The 24,289-nt window shown below is 38.9% G+C and overlaps 1 long non-coding RNA gene across 1 annotated transcript in view; it reads left to right on the forward strand.

Annotated features, from left to right (window-relative positions):
* The first annotated feature begins 831 nt into the window (after nt 1–831).
* Nucleotides 832–24,289, forward strand: part of LOC131480179 (uncharacterized) — a 106,353-nt gene continuing 82,895 nt past the window's right edge. The window contains exon 1 of the long non-coding RNA XR_009245300.1: nt 832–928. This is a non-coding gene — a long non-coding RNA (uncharacterized LOC131480179). The remainder of the gene's footprint in view (nt 929–24,289) is intronic.

The following is a 24,289-nucleotide window of genomic DNA, read 5'->3' on the forward strand; positions in this document are numbered from 1 at the left end:
AATGTAAACCCAAGCCCTGAAATGATCAAGTTAATGAATAAATATGGAAAATGCTGTAAGACTTTGGCTTAGGCAAACACTTCTTGAAGAGATCATATAAATGATAACACATGGGGCTAGCATTGTGGTATAGTGGCTAAAGCTACCATCTGCAAAGTTAACATTCCGTAAGGGCACCAGTTCATGTCTCAGCTTCTTCACGTGTGATCCAACTTTGTACTACTGTACTTGTCGATGTATTAGATGATGGCCCAGTACTTGGATCCCTGTGCTCACGCAGGAGGACATTGGATGAAGCTTCTGGCTCCTGACTTAAGTCTAATCTGTTCAGTATGGCCAAGGTTTGGCCATTGTTGCTGTTTGGGGAAGTAAACAACTGTATGAAAGATTCAGTCTCTCCCTCAAGCTCTACTTTTCAAAGAAATAACTAATTCAAAAGTATTATAGCTTCTTTCCTCACTTTATGATCATGAACACCTGTGTGCTATTAATATATCTGTTTTCAAGAAAAGCACATATTTTTGCATATATAATGTTTACATTTGAAATGAATAGCAAATTATTTTGAAACATTGTAAAATTAAAAAGAAAAAAATTAAGTGGTCTGATTATATGGATTGAATATGTGTTAGAATGTAACAGGTCTATATTTAGAGACTTGATCCTCACTGTCTTATGTTATTGAATTAAGAAAAGAACCAGATGAAATCATATTGTATGAAAAAAGACCTTGGAATGATTGGATTGGGTCAGTAGGGCAGTGCCCATGATTTAATCATGGTGGTTTATCAAGAAAGAGCACAGAAACTAATATGCTTCTTGTCTTGCCAGGTGATCCTTCATCGGTAGACCTTCCACCATCTATTGCCCTCTTCAGAAGCCAGACCAAAATGGGGTGCTGTGATCTTGGACTGTGAGCCTCCAAAACGTGAGCTTCTTCCTTCATAAATAGCTTCTCTCAGTTATTTTAGGTACAGTAACAAAAAGCTGACTAATGTAGGTCCCCATGTAGAGATCAGTGTTTTCACTTAATGAACCAGCTAGAGGTGGGGAGCTGGAAGGCCAATGAGTAGACTCACTGAGAGAATATTAGACAAAAAGTGCTCCCTTACATCTTTGTTTGAATAGTGATCTGTGCAAGAAGTGTCAAATTCTGTGAGTCGAGTTGGGGGGCAATCAAAAAGCCAGTTTGTATAACTTACATTAGTGTACGTCAGAAACATTGATAGGGGGGCTAGAGCTGTGGCACACTGGATTTAGTTGTCTCTCATTCTATATTAGAGTGCCAATTCAAGTCCTAGCTGCTGTGCTTTCAATCCAGCTCCCTGTTAATGTTCCTGGAAAAGCAGCAGAGAATAGCGCAGTTGTTTGGGTCCAGCCACTCATCCGGGAGACCTGGATGGAGTTCCTGGTTCCTAGTTTTGGTACAGCTCATCCAGACTTCATCTTTCTCTCCCTTTCTCTATGTCACTTTGACTTTCAAATATACATATGATTAAAAATCATGGGAAATGGAAATAAAAGATACATTCATTTTCAGAGTAAAAAAATATTGAAACCCATGCTAATGAAGAGTCTTCAAAAAGTTCATAAAAATATGTATTACTAAAAAATTATGCTAGAATTCAAAATTGTTCTGTATCAAAGAAAAATTACCTTTTAATTTCAGTTCACCATGAACTTTTTGAAGTCCCCTTATAAAGGGCTGGGAATAATGTATGTTTCCATCAGCTATAATAGAGAGGCCTTATGATAAGCATTCATTAGTCTCTACCAATGAAAATAACAGTCTGTGTAGGCCTCTTCGCCCATGTCCCCCTTTTCTTCTTTTCCCTCTTTCCTCTTTTTCCTTTTTCTCTTACTTTCTACATTCCTAGCCTCATTCATTTCTCTAGGTGGTCTCTATGGGTTAGGAAGGCTACTTTGGTCTATTTTACAACATGATAGCTGCAGGGTAGCTGAATTTCCTGCCTGGTGGTTCATGGCTCCCAGAGCCTATGTTCAATAAGGAAGGTGAATGCTAATTTGTCTCTTATGACTTAGTCTCTGCAGTCATGTAATGTCAGTTTCTTCTGCTGTACTTGGTTGATTTTGTTGGAATTATTATGTTTGGCCCCAGAATAAGTGAAGGGAGCATTGCCACCTCTTGATGGAAGGAGATTCTAGAAATTGACAGATGCGTTGTAAAAAGGTACTAATACATTTAGTAGCATAGTTTGGTATCATTTTTAAAAATGGCCAAATTTCAAAGCAGTAATGGGTATAATATTTTGCAGTATCTATAAAAATCATAGTATACCATTACAGAAATATTTCGTTTAATTTTGAGTTGTTATTCTTTTCAAAAGGTAGAGAAGTGCAAAGAGAAAATAGATCTCCCACATGTTGATTCATTCTCCAAGTCCCCTTGATAGTTAAGGCTGGTCGAAGCCAAAGCCAAGAACTTGGAACTCAATCTAGGTCTTTCACATTGCTGGCAGGGGTTAAGCCATCCCCTGCTGCTTCTCAGGGTTGCATTAACAGAAAGTTTAAATGGAAAGCAGATTCATAGTTCAAATCCAAGGATTTTGCTACGGGAATTTCAACAGCTCAAGTTGTAGTTCAAATTACTGTGCCAAATCCTCCTGTGATTTTCATTGTTGAAAAAAAAATGAAGCAATGTAGAAAATGTTATTAGAACTTAAAAGTACCAATGGGCACTACTAATTACATGCAGTGTGTTGCTTTAATTTCTACATAATTGATATGCTATATTTTCATTTATGGACTAGGAAAAATGAAGACCTAACTAATAAAGGACATACATTAAGAAGAGCACTTAGGGCCCATTTAGAGATCATGACATTCAGAGACACAAAACAGTTTTTGTTTTGGTGTATAAATGGTGTTGGGTGGGACTGGTGAAGGTGAAGGCAGAAAAATTAACTTATTTAAAACATAGAAATTATGAATCAGATGCATATAAAAGAGGATGGACAGGGTTTATGGTATTGTTCAAGAAGTCACTGGATAGTCAGAATCATGAGAGATATCGTGTTGATATGGTTCACTATAGAATTTAGAGATCCTGACACTCTTGGTTGAATGAATAGTATGGTCAAAATGATGAATCTTTACAAACTAATAAGCAAAATGGAAGCAATTGTGACAATGAAGAGATCAGGAGCTCTCAAAATCAAAAAAGAAGTTATAAAGGTGAAGTCAGTATTCACATTAGAAGAATATGGGTTGTGGTCAGAGAGTTGAACTGGAGTTTTCATATTTATATGAAAGGAAGATTTGCATACAGAAGGAGAGATAGAGAGCAAGTGAACTTAAATGCAATGGTTAACTCCCCAAATGGTCACAATGGCCTGAACTGAGCCAGTCTGAACCCAGGAGCTTCTTTCTGGCTTCCTGAATGCGTGCAAGGATCCAAGACTATGGGCCATCCCCTAGTGCTTTCCCTATCCATAACAGGGAGCTGGATCAGAAGTAGAGCAGTTGGGACTAGAACTGGTGCCCATATTAGTTGATAGTGGTACAGGTTGGAGTATTAGCTTGCTAGCCCCTAAACAGGAGTTGAAGATGTCAACTGATCATGCAGTTCCCTGTGAGGACAAGTCTCAGCTTCTCATCAAAACTATGTAAGGATATGGAAAGTAATTGACACTTAGGACGAGTGTAAAACATTAGAATGCCAGGGGTCCCAACTTTGGAAAAAATGACATGGTCCTCTATAAGTAAGATAAAGTAAGATGTGTTCTTATAAATTTTGTTTTTTGGGGGTGAACTTACATTTTGAATTTTAATTTACCACAGAGAATTACACAGAAGTATAGAGTGCAATGGGATTTTATGTGTGTATGATCATAACTAGGTCAATAAATCCTTGTATCCTCGTAGTCTCCTTGTTTAGTTACACCTGTTGTCAAGGACAACCACTGTTATTTATTTGCGTATATATTAGTTTTGACTGTTTTTGAATTTTGAACTTTGGAATTGTGTGTATGTACTCTTTTATCTGGTTTCTGTTACACAATATTATATTTGACATTTAGCCACGTTGTGCATAGCACTAGTTATTTGTCATTTCTCAATTACATTTCTTTTACATGTAAATGAAAAAAATTACTGCAACTATTTTACTGTTGAAGGCCTTGGGTTCATTTGTATGGGTACTTTTGCAAATAATACTGCTAAGACTATTCTTTCGGTGCACACAAATGTACACTTTGGTATGTGATAGAGTGTGGAATTCTTGGCTTGTAGGTGATTTATGTGTTCATCTTGAGTGGATACTGCCAAAGAATTTTCCAGACATCTTTTTATGTTCCTACTCATTATTATAAACATTTGAAATTATCAATTAATCATTATCAATTTGGCTCTTCTGAAGGGGAACATAGCTATCCTGGAGAGGAACAATTTATATTTTTTAAAGCAAAAATATTTATTTTATTTATATTAAAGAGAGTTACAGAGAGGAAGAAACAGAGATCTTCCATGAGCTGGCTCACTCATCAAATGGCCACAATAGTCAGGGATTGGTCAGGTTGAAATTAGGGGGCTTGAACTTTATTTGGGTCTCCTATATGGATGCAAAGAAACCAAACATTTGGGCCATTTTTGGGCACTTTGCCATGTACATTATGAGAGAGAGGTTAAAAGCAGAGCAGCTGGGACTCAGATGGCACTCATATGGAGTGCTGTGATGGGAGCTGCAGCTTAGCATGCTGCCCCACAATACAAGTCCCAGTAACTGCTGTTTGAATGCTCAGCTACTTTAATGGTCCACAGGGGTACAAAAAAATTCTAACTGGGATCTGAAATTTCGTAGTCTGTTACAAATATTGACTTGTCAACCAGTTAATGGGATAACCTGTGGACATTAGTTTACTTCCCTAAACTGTAATACTCATCTTCAAAATAAGGAAAATAGCAAGTCCCTGATAGGTCTCCTGTAGAAAAAAAATTTATATATATATCTACATCTATATCTATAGATATAGATGTAGATATATATACTGTGGGGAAAATGTATTCATGTGTGTGCTTGCATGTATGTAAACAATTATATGGAAATAGAATGATGTTGCATTCTAATATATATGTGACATAGCTTATGTGACATAGCGAACTCTCAGCAACTGGTAAGTATATTTTTGCCACTATTTATGAATCACTGGTTACGTCTAGAAATGATGGGTGACAGCACACATACTCTTATTTAGGACATGCTCATCTTAGTCTGCAAATTTTAAAAGATACACATCAAACTGAGAAATGTAGTTGTGGTTCTAAATTGTTCCCCTGGTTTCCCCCTCACTCATCTTGTCATCTGCTTCCTTATAACAATATTTAAGGCTCAGTTGACTTAAATGTGGTATAGAAAATTTAATTAGTAAGTGGACAGAACAGATTGAAATTTCATTTTTAGCTTCTGATATTTTTTATTTGAAGAAAAACTTTCAGACTGTTGTGGGGGTGGTGTGGGGAAGAGAAAACAGATTTGTCCACAGCTGCTACTCAAAATACTAGCCATATAACCAGAGCAGAATTTGGCTCCAGTTAAAATTCCAGGGCTTTTCATTGCCATCACAATCATTATTGTATCAATTAAGATTCATCTGGGTGTCCACAGTGTGTTTGGCACTATATCAAGGAAGGAGGTGGACAACTGCAAGATGATTTTCACCCATTTTGCTTATTCTGAGAAACATTCAAATGGTATGAAGATGGTATGAAGAAAAAATAGAAATAAATCATTAACATTTTATAAATCAGCAACACTTAGAGTTATAAAATATTAAAACAAAAAGATCCAGCCATTCTGTTGCATGGCTTCTTCATTTAGAGGTTGATGAAACTCAGCTCCATAAATGGTGATATTGTCTAACTGATATGTAAGTAATAGTAGATAATAAGGATTACCTGATTTACAAGGAAAGTCAAAACTCATAGCCAGATCTTTTATTTAAAATGCATTGTTTTCTTTATTCCTTCAGGCTGCATCTCAACTTATAGAGATCATATAAGAAAACCATATTATAAATAATAACAATTATGTATATTGTAGTATACATATTCTTTTGAATTGCTCTTGGAAAACTAGTCAGGTCTTCCAGTTCTATGTGTTCTATTTTTCTGTAAGGGTCATTGGTAGTGATAGGGAGAGAAAATGCTGATGACTTTGAGAGGTATGCTCTGACTTCATTAGAACTTGTTGCCATGGGTGCAATGTTTTTGCAGATCTGTGAGAGTTTCTTCTGGGTCACTCAAAGAGCAGTACTGCCTAAGAACCAGCAGAGGGAGAACAAAACATTGCTTTGATAATTTTAACCATCTCCTCATTATGCACATGTTGTTAATTTTTTTTCAACACATTTACTATATTCCTAAAAGTGCTAAGGAAAATGCTGTTCTTTCCTGCGTTTTTGGGAAGGGTAGAAAATGCATTTTTCGTTGAATTGAAGTTCTACTTGTTGGCTGATGAGGTTTTTTTTTTTTTTTTTTTTAAAGATTTATTTTTATTACAAAGTCAGATATACAGAGAGGAGGAGAGACAGAGAGGAAGATCTTCCGTCCGATGATTCACTCCCCAAGTGAGCCACAACAGCCGGTACACGCCGATCCGATGCCGGGAACCAGGAACCTCCTCCAGGTCTCCCACGCGGGTGCAGGGTCCCAATGCATTGGGCCGTCCTTGACTGCTTTCCCAGGCCACAGGCAGGGAGCTGGATGGGAAGTGGAGCTGCCGGGATTAGAACCGGCGCCCATATGGGATCCCGGGGCGTTCAAGGTGAGGACTTTAGTCGCTAGGCCACGCTGCCAGGCCCGGCTGATGAGGTTTTCAAATGAACTGTGTTATAGGAAAGTTTATAAGCATAATGGGAGTTTATTTATGTGACTTTCACATGCTTTTCACGTATTACTGTACAAAATTATTTTCAATAGACAAAATCTATTTTCAATTAGATAAAATAAGTTAGATTATTTGATTCCTAATAATTCTTTCAGAAGGAGACAATATAATAATAAGGTTTGGGATTTTTTGTTATTCACTTGATTTTACTTCTTAAGAGTACAAGTACATATGACTCCAAAGAAAATTATAAGTTCTGCCTTTTTATGGATAGAAAATTTTATTAGAAATGAAGTTCAAAGGTTCGTTTGTACAAATAATTGCTTGTGTTTCCAAAAGCTTTCAGTATGTTTATGCATTCATCATTGAATTATTTTTATATTTTTAGTGGTTCAGATACAATAGTGAAATGATATAATATTACGCTTAGTGAGTTCCCACAGAAATAGATTGTTGAAAATTTTGTTGATAGTAGTGCTTAATATTTTGTAGTTCAGGAAGGGTGTGTGGAACAATGCGAACCAATCCCATAAAAGGAATCTGGAGTGCTTGCTGGAGTCACCTCAAGTTTGTCATGAAGAATGAATGAACAGGAATATGTTATATTTAAAGTACTGTGTAGTTAACCTTGTACCACTTCTTCTGCTTCCGCAGGGATTTTTTTTCCCCTATCAACATAATTATGCTAAGAGTAGTCATTCATACACCAATACATGGTATCCCAAGGTCGCAAATTTTGGTCTATGAGAAGGCAAATGAAACATGCTGGGACAATCAGTGTCCTCCCTAGGGATTTTCAGCATGGACTCAGTGAAGCTTGACGGCTGTTAACTGCCTGTTTGTTTTATTTTGTTTGACTACTTCATAAAGGAACAACAATATGAATTATACTTACATGCGCAGGGAGAAGCAAAAGCCAAGCTGTGAAGAAAATATACTTTCCCAGAATCTTCCTGAGAATGCAATTTTATTGTTACCTACACTGTTGATTATTTCATGAGACAACCTGCTATCCTTAGACTATAACTTTTCGTTTTTCTTAAACTAATTTGAAAGGGCTTTCTTTGCTTAGACACAAGATCTCTCAACTGATGTGAATAATTACCAAAGCAGAGAAAAGTGTAAAAAAAAAGCATTTCCTAGGTAGCATGAGGAAAAGCACAGAGACATAAAAAACAAAAATACAAGCAGTTACATTATATTGAAACATGAAATGAGAGAGAGTGGGATGAAGAGGGACATCTCAATTTAAGGACTTGACCTTTTCCCTGAATGTGATGAAGAGTCATTGGACAGTTTATGTGGTCATACAGGTGTACAAATGGATTACATTGGCTTGAGTATTTTTCCATAGTTCCTTCTTACTTCTGTGTTTATCCTATGCTCTGTCACCCAAAACCCTGGGAGAAAGGAAGTGCACATGGAACAAATATTCTCTCAGTAAGAAGAGTAAAGTTTTAGTGTCATAACTTTGTATATCTACCGTTTTAATTCCTATCCAATAGTATGTTGTGCCCTCCATTCTGGAACATATCACTAGCACAGAGGCCATATCTCTGTTCATCACTGAATTTTCCTTTCTGTCCTGGAATCTGGAATACATGGTTTTATTTTGATTTCAACTTTACTGATATGAAAGTCGAGATTCAGCATGGTTATGTAATTTCCTTTAGGAGAATCCAAGTCTGATTGACTTTAAAATATTCATTGTCATTCCCACTTGTTCTTCAAACTAACAGCAGCTTTGGAAGATTCTGCTGCAGAACTACTTGCAGTAATCCAATGCAGCCTTCCTAGGTGGTAGCCCAAAGAAATAAAAATAGAAATAGTGATAATATGGCATGCTTATTGTACAGAGAGACTCTAAAATCATTTTAAAGAGCAAAATCTACCAGTGTTAGTGGTAGTCTGGTGACCAGCAGCGTGTTCTTTGCTTTAGACAAAATTTAGCTGGGAGGGCAGGCCTGGAAAAAAAATAATAGATAGGGACTATTCATTTAAATTAATTAGTAATATTGTGACATTCGTTACCTGTAATAGCTATTTTAAGCATAGTGTACCAGACGGAGCCAAGTAGAAACTGTTATTTTTGTTTACTTTCTAGCTGGGTAGAAATTTCCCTGACCCAACACGGAAAAATGCAGAGGACTGAAATGCTCTTCTACCCTGCTCCTTGCTTAATTGTGTATTCTAAACTATCCATTGTTGTTGCTGTTGCTTTTAAAAACATATTTATTTGAGAGGTAAAGCTACATATGCATACATGCACACATATACATATACACACAAACAGGCTGGAGAAGTGTCCTCCATTTGCTGATTCACTCCCAGAATGTCTGTAATGGTCCAGACTGGACTAACCTGAAACCAAGGGCCGAAAACTCCATCAAGGTCTTCCATGCTCTTGGATCATCTTCTGCTGTTTTCCCAGGTGCATTTCCAGGGAGCTGGATGGGAAGTGGAGAAATCAGGAGGCAAGTTGGCACTCATATAGGATGCTGTGCCACAATGTCTACCTCATCTTGTTTCTTCTTAGTTCCTAGTCTCCTTTACACAGGCTCTTCTAGCTATTCCACTTTTTGTGGTGTTTTATTCCAGTCTAAAGTATAATAATGAGAACTTATGATGTGGTTATGCAGAGCCAAAGTGCTATCTTAGCAAATTGCTAGTTGAGGGATTATTCTATTTTATTGAGAATCAGGATTTATTTTGAATGATAACAATCTAGAAAGATTTGAAGAGTCAGATACTATATGGAAGCCTCTGGTCTAATGACTGACTTGTAACAAGTATATTGTAGGTTCTGAGAATGATAGGAAATATTTCTTTCCTTTTCTACTAGGTCGCTTGTTAGTCCAGACAGGATGAGCATCAGATCAGCACCAAAAGATACCTTCATTTTTAAAAAATCTCTTCCCCTCTGTCCTTTTATTAATCCAGTCTGTCCTATTCTCTCTCTTTTCCATACCCCCGTTGAAATATGGCCAATTTGTTGAACTAGGAACTTACTTATTTCTTTTCTTCAGTGGATAGTCTTTAGGGAAAGCAAATTTTTCACTTCAGTCATAGGTTAAGCATGGTTGCAGCAATTGAAGAAGGTGCTCTGTGCATCCAGCTTTGGAGTGGAAAATGAGGAGATAAAGAACACAAAGATCCATATTCCAGGATTATTAATAAAGAGACTGGGATGACAGGACTAATAGAGAACTTTGAGAAATGTTTTGTTTTTCTATACAATAAATTTGAATTATACAATAAATTTAAATTAAACTCATTTATTTAGTCATTCATTCAACAAATGTTTATTAATCACTTACTCTGTCTCAGGATTTACTCTGGGAGGACAGAGTACAGAATAAATCGATTACCCCAGTGAATAGTTGGCAGTGAATACTTGGGCAAACAGAGACACTAAGATGGACTGTGTGAACCAGTGGAGGCTGAAACAATTCCATCGTGATTTTAGTGTCAAGATTGGCAGCAATACAGAACTGTTGAACTATCAAAACCGCTTGAGCAGGGCTCTCACAGAATGCTCCACTTTGGGATTCTGGGATGGTTGGGAGGGTGGGTGTGGCTTCTCTCCTTATCTCTTCCGTTCCCCCAGATTCAGGAAAGAAAAAAGAGAATGTCAAAACAGTGGTCTCATCCAATTTTCTCTAGCCCTTGCCCCTTGCACGTTACTCAAATATGTAAAAATAATCAAAAATAAAATTTATTCAGTTACAAAAATTTTGCTCTGGGAAAAATTGGTATGTACTTGGATATTTGGTAAATAAAAAACACTCAAATCTTCACTAATATATAATGTACTGGTAAGACTTAATCAGAAATAAACTAAAAATAGTGACATGTGCAATGAAGAATAAGGTAGAAGATGTGGTTGAAGGGAATGTATATACGGTTTTACTATGTACATGCATTAATTAAATATAAAAACAAATAATCAGCATGTGAGTAAAAGTGGCATTTAAAGCTATAGAAAGCTATGTGAACAAGGAAAGAAGAGTAGAGAGATAAGAAAAATTCCTGGATTAACCATGGAGGAAATCCCTTTAAAGGAGGCTAATTTTAGTGCTATCTGCTAAAATGGCTTAAAAGTCCATTACCACACATTTTATTTCACAGCCTCTGTTTTCTTGCTTGGTTATTTTCAATGTCCCCAGAGGCAAACACAGCAGTCTATTGGAGGTTAATTACTCAAGTTTGTAATTCATATCCACTGCTCCAAGTTTAACCCTAGGAACCCACTTCTCAGAGTGTAGCAATTCTTGTCCAGTCTTAGGCTTCTTTGGTCTGTAGTCACCTCACAGGCAGTTTGTCTGGGATCAGTCTACATACCCATGGCATATATGCAATCCTAGAAAGTCAATCACAGTCATCCTACTGGATAATACTCTGAAACTTCTTTCCTTGCCAGGTCTATTTAGAGCCTTCCTTTAGGGTAGTTGATTCCTACCTGGTCATTCCTTTTGTCTCCAAAACACAATATGGTTGTTTACTCTTGCCTGGATTGAAGAGAAGCCCAGCATCCTGGGGAAGGGGGATGAAGAATATCCTGGATTCTTTCTTTCTTAGGCACATGCAGTATTTAGAAACAAAGCAGAATTAGTATTGCATAGTGACAAAGTACACTGTATTTTTGTTAAAAGGGAAGAATTTATTTTAAGAATCTGGCATCTTGGAGAAAGGGAGATCTCTTGATGCAACATGTGCTCTTTCCACCTAATAAACTAGCAAGAGGCACTTGAAAAAGGATAGGAATCGTTGCAAGATGAGTTTAGAAATATTGAGTTTATTCAATCAATATTCATGCAGATATTCAGGCTCTGTTCTGATAAGGGTCCATCCAGTTCATATAGGGAAATCCAACGTGTCAATCAGATGGGACTTAACATCAATTGGATGTAGGTTGCTTTGTTAGTGGCGTTAGAACCAGCCATTCTACACCATTCCAAACCATCACCCTCTTGAGGAAATGGTAGGATTCCTGACCATGTCTCACCCACATGAGAGACCGAGTTGGATTTCCTGGCTCTGGCTTCAGCCTGACCAACCTTATTTGTTGCATCCATTTGGGAAGTGATTCTTGAATGGAGGATCTCTTTTCCTTTTTCTCTCTCATTTAATTCACTGTAATTCTGTCTTTTAAATAAACAAATATTTAGCAATTGGTTATCTCCAAATTTTGTTGAGGCATACAGAAACTACATTTTTCAAGTATACATAGCAACAGTGGTTGATTCCCAATAAGCCTTGTAGTGAGCACTATCATAGGTAGAGTTCTTGAAAAAATATTTATTTATTTATTTATTGACAAAGAGAGACAATGAAAGACCGGCGGAACTATTACCTGTTGGTTTGTTCTCCAAAGGCTAGCAATGGTCATAGCTAGGTCAGGGCTGAGAACTCAATCCAGGCATCCCACATAGGTGAAACAGTCCCACATATTTAAGCTATCATCTGTTGCCTTTTAGAATGTATATTTACAGGAAGATGGAATTAGAGCCTAGCTGAGGCACTCCACCCAATATGTGATGCAGATATGTTTACTGCTAGTCCAAATGCCCAGCTTCAACATGTGTTTCGCCCACACACTTACTGGCAGCCAGAGATTCTAGAGAGGTTAGAATTCTAAATTAGAAGCTTTGAGAGATTTTTCTTACACTTTCTTTCTACCTTTCCCCCATTACTGTCATCTCTCCCAGCACCCTACTTGAAATAAAAGTTTTGTTGTCTTTTAGATGGAATGGCCTCTTTTTGCTTGTAGAATTTCTTCCTCCTTAACCTCCATTAATAGCCTGTACTCTTAAAGCAAATACTGCAGTATCTTGGTCTGTCATCATTAGAGGTGCAGTCTTTATATTTTATTTTCACAGATATTTTGCCTTTGTTTTATTTGGGTTCACCTGACTAAGAAGACCATTTAACTTTTGAAGTTGCTTCCTTGTCTCAGACACTAATGATTGTCTACAGAACATCCATTCATCTTTCTCCTACTTAAGAGAACTCTGAATCCATGCCAGTATCCACTATACCCTCAGGCAGTCTGTGACCCATAGGAAATTGACCTTTTCCTCTTTCCATACGTGTAATATGAATTCAACAAATCTTTGTTAAATGACTTATGTTTACTAAATTGCATTTCAATTTTTCATTGATTCTCCTGTTTTCCCTAATAGATATAGTGTTATTATTTATTTAATTTTTTTAGGTAGTGGTGATATTATGTCTAAGACCTAGAAAAGGGGCCTCTGAAAGTGCAGTAGACCTTAAAAAACAAACAAAAAAAGCTAAAATTGTGTCAGTACTGGTTAGATTGTGCTGCAATAGCAATTATTCCCAAAATCTTACTTACTATAAAAAGAGGTTTAATATTTCCAGCTTATGTTGCATATCCATGGCAGGTAAATTATGAGAATGTAGATGTTCTAGGCTAAAAATAATCACCCATGAACCCATTCTGATAGCTCTACAGTCTTTTGGCTGCACCGTGTAGAAACACAGCCTTCCTGATTGTCAAGGCCAAGGTAGAGAGAACCTGAAGAATTAAGCACAGTATTTTCTCAGCCTTACTATTCCCCTTCCATTGTGCAGGATGATTTGTGACTTGATTTCAGTGTAGTAACTGAAATTCACAGCTTTCCATATGTCCAGAGGAGAAAATGATCATCTATTGATACATATTTTTATTATGTTTACCTAAATCTTTAAAATAGAAAATATGCTGAAAATTCAAAGTTAAAATATAATATGGGATTTAAAAATAGAAATGGTGTTTTGGAGCATCAGGCTAAGGCACTGCCCGCAATGGCAGATTTCTGATCAGAATACTGATTTGAGTCCTGGCTGTTTCATTTCTGAGCTAGCTCCCTGCTATTGAACCAGCAGAAGATGTCCTAAGTAACTGGGCTTCTGCTCATGTGGGAGACCTGAATGGAGTTCCTGTCTCCTGGTTTTGCCTTGGCCTAGCCCTGACCATCATGGTCAGTTGGGAAGTAAACCATCAGATGGAAAATATTTCTGTGTATTTTCTTTCAAGCAGACAAAGTAATCTAAAAAAATTAAAATTGAAAATAATAAAATCCAAATTAATAAATGCTAGTCATTAAATTGAGTATTTTTAATATTCCATTACATTCTAAATATTTGTTGTTTCAAAGTTTTTAATATGTATAATTTTTACTCAGAGTTCCTTTGTATCCAATAAAGACAACACATAATTATGTTTTTTTCATAACATTTTTTTTCTGAGACATTTTAGAATTTTAATGCGATGTAATATAACTTCCAAAACTTAAAAAAAATCCAAAACCACTTTTAGTGGCCTTCGGTAAGTAAGCAGTAAATTCCAAAAGAGCATGATCTACCTCACTTGTGTTTTTGTCCCTGGAGTCTGGTACAATCTGTGATAGAGGGGAATTTGTCAATATTTGCTGAACTACATGCAATAGGAGAAAATTATTTAGTCTCCACTTCTGAGGAAAGTATAAAGTTCATGAAGAAATTGACAAGTAATCAAAATCAATATATTTTGGTAATGTTATTTGTCAAACTGCTAATTGTGAAGAGCTGGAACACACAGAAACTGAATGCTGTGAAGACTTTATTGAAAATATGGACAGGCCTGAGAGGAAAGGAAAGGAAGTGGTTGCAGGATGCATGGCAACAGATGGAAAGATGACTTTGGGTCAAACGACTCAGTCACTCTGTAGACCTTTTCCAAGCGAGACAGGGAAAGTGAAATGGAAAAGTCTATGCTAGTCAGAGGGAATAATTCTGCACAAGGCCAAGAGATAGGAAAAGGCCTGATGTGTTTAAATCATGGTGAGAAATGTGGTATGTTTGGAACAGGGAGTGGAGTTGATAAAGATTAAGAAGCAGAGGAACTGTGCTGCAAAAATTATTTAGAAATGTGATACGCATGGCTCATTGGCTGATTAGGAAACCAAACTTGCCAAAACATTTCTGGATGAAGTTTATTTCATAGTAGAAATAGAAATATAATCATATCTAATGTCTGAGAAATTTTAGTTTTTTTCCCCAAAATATAGCTCAAAGGTTAGTTTTTACAGTATAGTTTCAAAAATTGCTTTCTAGATAAGTTGAGAGACCAAGCCAAGAATGTAACTGAACAAGGGATATGTTTGTAGAGGTAACAAAGAAATGAGTCTGAGATGGATTCTGAGTTTGGATTCGGTATCCTGTAACTAGAGCTACAGTTTTCCCAGATGTTCACTCACCAGAGTTGCTTATTTATAGGGTGGCCTGAATTTGTTTATAGCTCTGAGGCAGTCACTATGCTTTGTCAGTTGAGTTTCTCAGGAGTTGTTTGGCTCTCACTCTAGCCAGGTGCAGACAATTGCCAATTCCATCTGCAGGTGCAAGAACAGCAGTGGGGCGTCCATGAGATCCATCAAAAGGCCAGAAAGCTAAACAGATGAATTCCAAATGTGGAATGATTATGGAGACTTGATGCCGATACAAAGTTACTTGCAGTTGTAGTTTTTTAGTGCTTTGCAGACTGCAGTCCCCAACCTCGTGTCCTGCTTTTCCTGGGATGTTTACATCATGTTCAGTTCTTTCAGAGCCTTTCTAGTTCTCCACCAGTGCTGCTAGCTTCCAAATATCAGATTTCTTGCTCATTTACACTTCAGGTTTTATCATGGTTACCACCCGCAAGGTCGTCTTTGTTTGGGCTGGTCTCCCATGGTTCAGGAAAACTAGCTCACCAGTGGGACAATCAAATGATTCTCTCAAGGAAAGTAGTTATTATAACCATCCAGATAGCCATCCGGAAGCAAGTTTTTTTGTTCCCCTTTTACTGCCATCTCTAGTTGTAGCTCAGCTGCTGAAAGTCCTAATTGGAGTAGTATAACGTCCAACTTAGCTTGGAAGCCCTGTGTCTCAATTATTACCTAGTATCTCATGTTACAGATTCTAAGTTTGTGTAAGACATGTTCAGTTACAAAAGTTACCACTTTCAGAGAAGTTTGAAGATATGGATTCCAGCAAGGTGTTTATAATTCATGAGCATGTCTTCCATTCCAGTGGTTCTGTATACATTTCAGGGGTTTTGTTGTAACAGAAACACAGTTTCCTACAGAGTTGCTTTTTCACCTTTATCGGGTTTCCAAGGGAACAGAGTAAAAATGTTAAAACAATGTCAATTTTGTGGAAGAGAAGACAGGGTATTGTTAATACTCTATCCATAGGAAATTTCATTGAAAAGATATAATTTGTAAAAAGGGTTACCCGAGAAGGAGTTGGCATGCAGTTTCATGAGAAATAAACCTTTGTGGGCAGAGGGAGCAATTTGTAATAATGTCTAAAGGTATATCTGATACAAGTGATGCACATCAGAGATGTTAACACATCTGGAATATGCGAGGTGAGGAGAAATGTGATTGGAAGTGGTAAACACTAGAAGGTAAGGACATTGGTTGGGGTTTACTCCTTGGGACGCTATATAGATGCTAACAGATCTGTTGAATAAAAAGATGGGAGTATTGGAAGTTGTGAAAAGAAGACTTGTGAAATGTCTCATGTTTTAAGAGAGTCTTTTTAGCTATTGTTCTGAGAGTAGGTTATAGAGAGTAGAAGCATGATGAGTTCTCAGGAGCCCACTGCAGTAAATCTAAATGGGTAGTAAATTGGACTCCTGTAGTAGCAGTTGGGTAAGGAAGTACTAGTAATGTTCTTGAAGGACTTGTCTTATAAACAAAGCATGTGGATTAGCTTTGGATTCTCTATGCATTATAACATTTTAAGTTCTTAATGCTTTCATTGACTAGCTGAGAATGTTAGTAAAACTTTCTGTGTCAGTTTTCTTAGTACTGTAAATAAATTATGTATTAAATTAGGTCTTCCTTATTCTGGGATTTTGAAAATATTCACTAACTGCGAGCACTCATAATTTCATTTTCAAATATTTATATGTGAAAAGTTCAAAAATTACAAAAAGTAAAAGAAAACACGGTATGCCGGAGTCCAGCTCCAGCCGAGTTTGGAGCTCGGGAACGGTGTGTGGAGTCGGCGATAAAGAAAGACACAGACACTGACACTTGGTGCGTTCTCACAACAGCCCAAGAAAAAGCTGTCCTTTTTATTTACTCAGACACCTCACAAGCTTCTGCACAAGCAACTAATTATTCTATTTTTACTTTAAGACTAAGGAGGCATGTACAGACATTTGGTCACTTGGTCTGCACTTCAAGGCTAAGCAAGTGTCCCTAAAGATAATTCTGCAAAATACTGTATCCATATTCTTCAAAGCAAGCCATTATTTATTCTTCAACAGTAGCCATGGAGCAATAGCCAGGATTCCAAGGCCAAGGCACATGCGATTGTCTGCTAATTAATAGTACATTCCCACCACATTTCTACTTCTACAATTTACCCATCATTTAATGAGAAATAGGTTACAAGAGAAAAAAACCTAAAATCCAAAACAGAAGTTTCAAATATAAAATCCCCCCTACAGCTACAGACTCTGCAACCCCATAAACAATGAGACAATAATCAAAAGCATTTTTTCTTTAATAAAAGCATCCTTAATTCCTCTAGCTAAAAATTATAAAAGTGGCTAAAACAGTTACGTTTTCTATGCCCCCAAAATTTGCAAAGACAGGCTAGCCTTTGAGATAACAATAACTATATTTACTGCCATAGCAGTTTCAGCTCTCACTGCCATCACTTGCATTAATACTTAGGATATTTTCAAACCCGTTCCCAGAAGGAATGCTACATGTCTGGAGCAAATTTTGAGGCAATGGTTAAGTACCCAATAAGGTGTCCTGTGAGCAGTTAAAGGCCCACTCACCAAAACATTATCAATAACATTAACTCTCAAGCTCAAATTGGTGGCAAAAGCCATCTCACAGGGGCAAACGATGCCTCAGTAGATCACAGAATTCTTAGTGGGATGCTTGAGTTTCCATGCAAAAAGGTGGTGAGCCTGCATCAGGGTGGTCAGAGAGACATCTGCTGGGCCTTGCCTAACAGCTGGAAGCTCCCCTGGGCCTTGCCACACAGAGGAGCTGTTCTCTTCACAGCTTCGTGTCATACACACCCACTGCACGGACCCCAGCAATGCAGGGTGGGCAGAAGGAAAAGGGGGCTTTGAGGGAGGAAGGGAGAGAAGAATGGAGAAGGAAGGAAAGAAGGAAGGGAAAGAGGCAGAAAAAGTTATATTGAGAGAAACAGGAAGAGGGAGAGGAAGAGAAAAAAAAAAGAAAGAGAAAATGACAGAGATAAATCTCTTATCTTCTGGCCCACCCCTCAAATCGTCAGAATAACCAGATTGCGGCCAGGTTGAAAGTAAGAACTAGGCCTCTCATGAATTATTAATTAATAGGTTACATCACAAAATTGTATTACATGTGATACAAACAACTAGGAAGTGCAATAAGTTAAGATTCACAGGCGTAATTTTTAGATTTGATATCATATTATCTTATATTAAGGCAAAGATATGATATCTGACCTTTTGAGATTGGCTCATTTCCCTTAGCATAATGGTCTTCAGTTGGGTCCATTTGTCTACAAAGAAATGTATTTCATTTTTTAAAAGAGCTGAGTAGTATGCCATAGAGTAAATAAACCAAAGTTTGCTAATCCAGTCTTCTGTTGATGGACATTTCAGTTGCTTCCATATTTTTGCGATTATTGTTTGTGCTGCTACGAATATTTTGGTGCATGTTGCTTTCTCATGTAATAAGTATTTTGGATATATTCCTAGAAGTGGTATTGTTGGGTCATATGGTAGGTGGATTTTAAGTTACCTGAGTATTCCCATATTGATTTCCATAGTGGTTGCACATGGTGTCATCAGACTTGTCACAAGGTATCAATGTGATGCTAGGGTGTTGCAAAAGAGTGTCCAACATCTTCCTGTAGAAATAAATGCTAATGTGTGACTTGTGTGGCTCTAATGGGAGTACAATAAGGATTAGATAATCAGTACCCATGGATAGTAGTAATAATAATGATAAAAAATGGGCATTAACAATCTCATGTGATCAGAAGCAGTCGGTCAGAGATAAAGATCCACTTTTTTTTTTCTCTCAGCCCATGGTGGACTGAACCTAAGGGGGTGTATAATGGAAACATAGTGGAAATAAGCATGTTTATAGGTAGAAACAGAGAGAGAAGCATGTCCCCCTGCAAGCAGCACAAGAATGAACTCACAGCGAAACGGAAGATAGTCTCCTACGTTGCGAGATACCTCAATGGCAGTATGATGAACTTCTGAGGGTATACGAAAGACACCTATTGTAAGACTGGAGGGGAGAGTAATGGGGAGGGAAGGGAACACAGGGATGAGGGGAGGAGACCCCAGTGCCTGTTGAAATATGTCATAAAATAAAGAAAAAAAAAGTAAGAATTAGGAACTCTGTCCTGATTTTCTAAATGGATGGGAGGCAGCCCAAATACTTGGACCATCTTGCATTGTGTCCCTGAATATATTAGTAGGGAGTTGAAACAGACCTGGGGTAGATAGAACTCAAAATGACACTGAATGGGCAACTGACATACCAAATAGCAGCTTAACTTGTTGCACTACAATGCCAGATCCTATAATTTCATTTTTAAAGGAAATATTGATTTTTATTGGGAAGGCAGATTTACAGAGACGTGATTCAGAGAGAAAGATCTTCCATCCGCTAGTTCACACAAAGTGACAGGAATGACTGGGACTGAACCCATCAAAAGTCAGGAGCCAGGAACTTCTTCTGAGTCTCCCATTTGGGTGTAGGGTCCCACGGCTTTGGGCCATTCACTACACTGCTTTCCCAGGCTATAGGATGGAGCTGGATTAGAAGTGGAACAATTGGGATAAGAATCAGTGCCCATATAGGATCAGAGTGTGCAATATGAGGATTTAGCCTCTGAGCTATCATGCTGGTCCAACTATAATTTCATTTTTAAAATATGTAAATCTGAAATCACCCTTGACATTATTTAATTATTCAAAACAAATAGAAAATTTGTTATTTTTCCTCATTGGTTACCTGGTTGTCTCAACATTATTTATTGAATGATCTGTTCTTTTTGAACACATATTTGAATACCCATTTATTAAATGGGTTTGTATCATGTTTTGAATGTTCTGTTCCATTCCATTAATTCACTTGCATCTTTTTCAGTCCCAAACTAATTACTACAATGTCTTCTCCTATCTAATTATCAAGGCTAGCTTATAATTTCTCACTTTGCTTATTAGAATATTCCTGGCTTTTGTACAGCTTTTTTTAAAAATTTAGTTTATTTAGATAGAGAAGAGTCTCAAAACATTTTGTTCTAAATTGTGTTTATTCACATACAAATATAATGACTCCGTGTGTTTATTTTAACTGAGAACTAAGCCTTTTAGAATATAACCAGTTCTAACAGGTTATAGATATAGGATAACAGATGATGGAAATCCGGAAAATTTAGTTTCCATATTCATGGCTCTGAACAAGAAATAATAAAATTGTACTAATAGTATGTTAGAGGCAAGCAGATTTGCAAGTAGGTTATCAAAAATCTTAATGTTCTTTTCTTATTCTAATGAAACCAGCCAGTTAATGTGAATAATGAAAGACCCAGTAAAAGCTTTAAGAATTGTCCCTGGTGCTGGTGCTGTGGCTTGGCTGGTTAAACTGCCACCTGAGACACCCATATCCCCTATGGGTGCCAGTTCAAGTCCCAACTGGTCTACTTCAGATCAGCTTCCTGCTAATCTGTCTCAGAAAACAGCAGAGGGGAGCCTAAATGCTTAGGGCCCTGCCTTCACCTGGCAAATCTGAAAGAAGCTCCTGACTCCTCAAGTTGCAACAATGCCAGGCTCTGCTTAGTGACAGTGTAGCCATTATAATGTGATAATGCATCTGTTTGTGATGTTTGTGATTCTGCTGATATAAATACTTATAAAATATAACATATGTGATTATGTGTATTACATAATACATGCTAATATATAACTTTCACTGAATTATGATATTATGCTTCTGTCATTATTTCAGAGCATACTTCTCTAATTACATGAAAAAAAATGACTGCAAAAAAAAAAACCTACTGTAATATACTATGATTTGTTATACCAGTGGCAAATTCATACCTCCCATGCCTGCCACCACCCTTAATTGCATGATTTTTCTTGTGTTTGACTTAATCTTGTACTTTCTGTTCTTTGTGATTCTAGGATCAAAATGTAACACGCACACACACACACATACTATACACACATAGAGGTACTTTGAAATTTTTTTCAGAAAATGGAATTAAGGGGGCCTGGCGGCGTGGCCTAGCGGCTAAAGTCCTCACCTTGAAAGTCCTCACCTTGAAAGCCCCGGGATCCCATATGGGCGCCGGTTCTAATCCCGGCAGCTCCACTTCCCATCCAACTCCCTGCTTGTGGCCTGGGAAAGCAGTCGAGGATGGCCCAGTGCATTGGGACCCTGCACCCGCGTGGGAGACCTGGAAGAGGTTCCTGGTTCCCGGCATCGGATCGGCGCGCATCGGCCCATTGCAGCTCACTTGGGGAGTGAATCATTAGACGGAAGATCTTCCTCTCTGTCTCTCCTCCTCTCTGTATATCTGGCTGTAATAAAATGAATAAATCTTTAAAAAATACATACAAAAAAAGAAAATGGAATTAAGGACCCAAAGCAGAAGTCTAATGACTGAAGTCCTCACCTTGCGTGTGCCAGAATGCCATCGGGCTCTGGTTCGTATCCCAGCAGTTCCACTTCCCTTCCAGCTCCCTGCTTGTAGCTTGGAAAGAAAGTAGATGATGACCTAAAATCTTGGATCTCTGCACCCATGTGGGAGACCTAAAAGAAGCTTCTGGCTCCTGGCTTCTGATCAGCTCAGCTCCAGTTTTTGTCACTTATAGAGTGAGCCAGTAGATGGAAGATCATTCTGTCACTCCTTCTCTCTGTAAATCTAACTTTCCAATAAAAATCAATAAATGTTAAAAAAAAAGGGAATTAAAAGATAGTTTTTTTTTTAATGATATCTTTTTTTTTTATTTTATTGTATTGTTGTTGACAATCTTTACATAGTTAATTGCGGTTAAAAAAAAAAAGGTTCAGGGGGTATAGGGAAGTGGGTAATACTATTATGTCCATATTGTTTCCATCATGTATCTGAGGTAAAGGGGGATATTGAGGGAGAAGCCCCACCCAGTTTCCTGCCCACCCCAAGTCCCGGATGTGGGGCATGCTCTGAGATACTTGCTCAAGTGGTTTTAATAGTTCTCCAGTTATGAATCGCTGCCAGTTTCGCTCGATGAGGTCGTCCACTGATTGATATGGTCCATCATAAAGTCTCCGTTTGCCCCATATTTCGCTGCCAACATATAGCTGAGATGAATGATTGACCTGTTCTTTCTTCTATCTTTTCTTGGTTAGAGTTCTGAGTCCAGCAGTTCGATTGGGGAGATCTCCAAAGAAACTTTGAGGTATTCCCAGACCAGATTCTTGTATGTTCTAGCAAGCACAGGGCCCGGCACAGTCCATCACCCCGATCAGCTGGTGGTTGCAATTGCTGGGTTGATTCTGTTTTCAGTCCCGAGTTGCACTGGAACCAATGGGTGTTGCAGTCCAGTCTGGTTCTGCCCAGCACATACTCAGCCCTTACATCAACCAGTGGGAGCTGCAGCCTAGTCGGGGCGACCCACAATAACCCCCATCAGGTCCACCCCTTACCCTGGTTTGCCAGTATGTGTAGCAGTAGACCAGTCTGTCCCCCATCCCATTAGGCTCTGGCACTTGTCAATGGGTATTAAAGCTTAGTTCTATCTAACCAGCTCAACCATCCAGCCCTCACGGGTGTTGTTGAGTGCCTCTCTATCTAGCCACCCCAGCCCCTGTCCTAGTTTTCATGCCCTCCGGCGGGACTAGTGACCCAGCAAGGGGGAACCCACTTTTTCCCTTCTAGGTCTCTCTCAGTCCCAGTTTATGCACTCTTTAGGTGGTTCTGTGATTTGACTTGACAGAATTAGTCCCCAGTGCCAGCTTCTGCCAGCTGATGCTGCGGTCAAGCCCAAACATCCCTCACCCGCTCTAATTTATGCTTGCACCCACAGGAATAATCAGTCCAGCCTGGCTTTTCCCTGATCTAGTCCACATGCAGCGCACAGGTGTTGCAGCCTTGCTTAGTCTGGTCTGTCCTCATCCCAGCCCACGCTCTCCAGTGGGAGTAGCTGTCCGGTGAGGGGACCAGCCCCTTAATCCCCCTGCCAGCTCTGTCCCTCCCTTCCTGGATCTCACGTGTGCTGGTTGGGTGCTGCAGTCAAATCCAGTACAGGCAACCTTACCCTGGCATTCCATAATGTGTACTGGTTTTGTCGCAACCAAACCCGGCTCAACCCTCACTCTGTTCTGGTGTTCGGATTTGCCAGTGGATGACATGAACTGATTCAGCCTGGTCTGCCCCTGACCCATGCCGAATGTGTGCCAGTGGGAAACTTTCCATGGCCTATTCTGGGCTGTTTCCTATCATGCTTCTTGCGCTTACCTGCAGGGACTGTGTCCTGCCAAAGGAGTTGCCCAGGCTCCTCCATCAGAACCCCTCCCAGTGCCAGATTTTGTGCATACCAGTGGGTCCTTGAGCTAGCCCTACTCAGTTCACCTCCTGTCCTAGCAGGAACAGTGGCTTTTCCCGGCTGGCTTTCACCCCATTCTGGTTCTTGTTGTTGAATGTTTCAGCCCAGCCATGGCTCGTCCATACCCACATCAGCTCACACATGGCTCAGTAGGGGGTTGAGACCCAGCCTAGTCTGTCCCACATCTACCCTGGTTCTCCATGACACCAGATGGTGTTGGGGTCTGAACTGGCCTGGTGCATCCAATCCCAGCCCACACTAGTGCCTCGGGTGACTGCAACTGTTTCCTAGATAGAACGCAGCCCCCTTTCCAGCACATGCACCCCTTGGTGAGAACCTCAACCCTGTTAGGGTGTCCAACTAGGGGAACTTGTATTTCCACAGGGTTGGGCCCACACAACCCCATAGAGTCTAACCCCAAACCAAGTTCTCTCGCATGCTGGATACGGTCTTGACCCTGCCAAATGTGACCACTCCACCACTCCACCAAACAGTTGGGTAATGGTACCCATCACTGCCAAAGAGGCCCCCAACCATAGTATTGGTGTGGGCTGGTGTGTCATGATCAGTGATGTTCTAGGCAAACAGGCCATTTCTGTATTCCGAATTGGGTTGGTGTATCTGACTAACCATAATTGTCTCCTGGGTACTTCCCTCCCAACCACCAGGTCTCAGTCCCCACACATGCCTAAAACTTCCATGACCCTGTCACTGGGAATCACCCAAGATTCACTACTCACCTACACTAAAATTGGACTTAGTCATGGGTGTCCCAGGGAGCAAACATATCTTTAAAAACCCCAGAGTTTGCCGCCGGGCAGCCAGTAGGCAAAGCCTGGCACCACATGGTG

Source organism: Ochotona princeps, chromosome 4, assembly GCF_030435755.1.
Source record: "Ochotona princeps isolate mOchPri1 chromosome 4, mOchPri1.hap1, whole genome shotgun sequence".
NCBI classification, from domain to species: domain Eukaryota; kingdom Metazoa; phylum Chordata; class Mammalia; order Lagomorpha; family Ochotonidae; genus Ochotona; species Ochotona princeps.